The sequence below is a fragment of the Saccopteryx leptura genome, chromosome 1 (assembly GCF_036850995.1).
Source record: "Saccopteryx leptura isolate mSacLep1 chromosome 1, mSacLep1_pri_phased_curated, whole genome shotgun sequence".
NCBI classification, from domain to species: Eukaryota; Metazoa; Chordata; class Mammalia; order Chiroptera; family Emballonuridae; genus Saccopteryx; species Saccopteryx leptura.
Window position 1 is genome coordinate 143039126 of NC_089503.1, and position 3488 is coordinate 143042613.

A 3488-nucleotide genomic window follows, 5' to 3' on the forward strand; every position below is an offset into this window, starting at 1 on the left:
GGGAAAAAAAGAAAAGGAAAGCAGCTGACTGTCTTCATCCAAGCAGACCTTAAACAGAGCTTCTAGAGTCTGACTGGTAAGAAAATTCACCCGCTAGCATGGTCAACAGTTTCCATATCTCAGCTGCAGTCCCCAAAAGTAAGCAGGGAGTCCCAATCACACCATTCTTATCACCAAAACTGTTAGGAGCAGTGGTGGGATTCAAATAATTTAACAATTGGTTCTCTGCCCTAATGACCATTTTAAGTATAAAAAAAGACATACTGAAAGGTAGTTTATTATTTCATGCATTTAATACTTAAATAAGAATAATAAAAGAGGTACACAAAACTAGATTATGTTATAAGAAAGAGTTTAAAAATATTAATGAAAAATATTCAATAATACCTGTCAAAAAACAATAAAACTGTTTGTTGGGCAGATAAGTTATTTTTTGCTCATTTTATTAAAGATGGCTGCTGCTCTCACGTGGTGATGCTCTCACATGATACAGCTAATTGCCCTTCTTGTTTGGGAAGGGGCTTGGTTATGCTAATATGTGTTGGGGGGGGGGGCTTTCATGCCAAAAGGTTTTAAAAGGAGGAGCTAGGAGGCCATTTTTAGAGAGAGTGACCACCTTCTTGTAAAGAGGAAGAGCCCATGTTGTAGCAGGGCAGGGAGGCCATGTGGAGGAGGCAGCCAAAATGGTGGAATGGTGAAGGAGAAGCCAGTTTGTGCAGGAGAAGGAGATGGGAAACAGAGGTGAATAAGACTGGTGAGGTAGATACCTTTGATTCTAGGAAAACTGGGATGAGTTGGTGGCTTTGGGAGCCCTGAATGGAAAGGGAAGTGTTTTCCCACTGTATGTTTTTACTCACTTGCTGAGTGTGAGTCTAGAATAAAGGAAAATGAACCACAGGTTTTTTGCTACTCAGTTTCATTGCTATTGATCCGAATTAAATGCAAACCTACATAGGCCAGGTGGCTGTGATGGTGGCTGCCGCTACTGGCTTTACACTGTTATTTAAGATATTTCCATATTGCTTCTTGATTGGCATCCTCATTTGCAATTTTTTTGCTTTTATCTGAGCATCATCAGCTGTGTGATTTATCCTTAACCATCTTTTCACTGTAGGAGTAGGATCTCATTCTTTTACCTGTGGACAGAATGAACATTACTACGAGCACTTAGAATAAGCTGTTGTGCAAATGAACGTTAAACAAGAGTAAGAAATGTAAATTTGTGATTTTCACTTTGAGCGGCTGCCCAGGTGCCTACCTTAGAAGCCTGATTACAAGTGCCATTTTAACAACCAGTTCACCGAACACAACAGAAAATTAGACATCAGTTCTGCTGAACCAGTATGAACCACCTGAATCTCATTACTGGTTAAGAGGAAAACTTTTCTTCTTTCGATGGGTGCCTAGTGGTAGGGGGCTTGCAAATTAACTGACAATAGACAGGTTAACAGGAGAAATGACAAGGATTATTTATGGGTGCAGGTGAAATTACTCAGTGAAGAGGAATTCACTCCATAGACAGAGATAAAAAAAAAAAAGTTCATGTACTTTAACAAAAAGGTGGTAGTGGTGGTGGCGGCGGCAGCCATGCGGTTAGGGCTTCAGTAAGAAGGGTTTTAGATGCTAACAGGAATGAGTAATCTGTCTCCCTGGCAGCTGAATTTGCAGGAAGCACCCAGGGAGAGGGATTAAGGGCAGTTGTATTTTCTGAAGGCTCTGCTGTAGTCAGATAAGGGCAATTTTGATAAGATTTATTTCTTTGTCTGCTTTAGCTAAAATGTGGTCTTTGAAATTATCTTTATATCAACTCTGGGGTCTGAGTGGGTCCCACGAGACTCAAGACACCTATCATTATAAGAACTTTAAAAAAGGAAGGCCTCCTGGGTCCTTCCTCAGGAAATATTTCTGTGACGGGTTTGAGAGCGTGGCGAAGGCTCAGTGAAGCTGCTGGTGACGGAGACTTAGCTGCCCGACTGGAAGGCATTGTGGGTCAGGGCTGCTGCCTCGGCATAAGGTGAGACCATCCGCGGCCCCTTCTAACGATGCACACCCTGGCTCCTGTGTCCACAGTGAAGGCTGGTATATATCTTCATTAGGTCCCCAAGATCAAAGCCCGTTACTTGTCATCAGAAAACCACTGCACGATATTTCAAAACTTAAGTAATATCAGTTTTTGAACTGTGCATACATATTTATACACACACATATACACATATATATACTGGAACATACATATAGATGCATATATGTTGCTTTTACCCACCACAAGCAGGAAAGTAGATTTCTATTTCTGGGCCACAGATTGATTTTATAACTCCAAAAGCTAACTTCCAAGGAGATACTGTTATCACTCAAAATATCTAGAAGAAAAGGTACAATTCAAAGTGCTAATTTCAAAAGGCAATATTCCATATTCTCCATTACTTTGAATTAGTGCTATTTGGCTGCAAGGAACATGCTTCCTGTTCATTAAAGCCATCTTCACAACCTCAGGAACCTTGTAGTTATTAAGATAATTAAGAATATCTCCTAAAAAAAAAATTGTGGTCTCAAGTTCATGAATTCAAATTGCTCCTACAGAATACAAAGTGTAGACACTAAAATGGAGCACCAGGTGATCTTTTCTTAGAAGATGGAACATCTTCCCCCCTCCAAAAAGACAGGTATGTGTCTGCAGTATTAACTCTCAGGATGAAATTTCTAAAGCATTTGTAGGCATCTTGGATTTGGGGCTCGCTGCCTGCAGGGACATGGAAATCAATGGCATTGGAGAATAGGAGTGTAGCTGGAGTGATTCAGAATGTGGGAAACCTGTTTACAGAACTAATTTAGATATTGCTAATTAGTGATTCAAATGCTGGCTTTCCAAAGCATTATCAAAATAACCTATTGGTAGTGAATAATGCTCTGTTGGGGGAGGGGTGTTATCTTGTACATTGCAAGAAGTTTAGCAGCAATCTTGACACTGACCCTATAGGCCAGTAGCACCTCCTGTCATGACAATCAGAAATGCGTCCAGACGTCACCCAGTGTCCCCTGGGAGGCAAAACTGGTCACAGAAGAGAACTAGTGCTTTACAGGTAAGAGAGAAAGCTTTCTCAACAGTCTTAGTAGGGGCTCAGAGTGGGGAGGGCAAGGTTGAGAATATTTTTGAGATTTTTTTTTTTTAATTTTTTTTTTTTTTGTATTTTTCTGAAGCTGGAAACGGGGAAAGACAGTCAGACAGACTCCTGCATGCGCCCGACCGGGATCCACCCAGCACGCCCACCAGGGGCGATGCTCTGCCCACCAGGGGGCGATGCTCTGCCCCTCTGGGGCGTCGCTCTGCCATGACCAGAGCCACTCTAGCGCCTGGGGCAGAGGCCAAGGAGCCATCCCCAGCGCCCGGGCCATCTTTGCTCCAATGGAGCCTTGGCTGCAGGAGGGGAAGAGAGAGACAGAGAGGAAGGGGGGGGGGTGGAGAAGCAAATGGGCGCTTCTCCTATGTG

General features: G+C 42.6%; 1 long non-coding RNA gene across 1 annotated transcript; it reads left to right on the top strand.

Moving 5' to 3' along the window:
• Positions 1-631: 631 nt before the first annotated feature.
• LOC136389038 (uncharacterized) lies at positions 632-3089 on the top strand. Its single transcript, XR_010748243.1, has 3 exons — positions 632-741; positions 2581-2663; positions 2978-3089. It is a non-coding gene; the product is annotated as an uncharacterized lncRNA (long non-coding RNA).
• Positions 3090-3488: the final 399 nt, after the last annotated feature.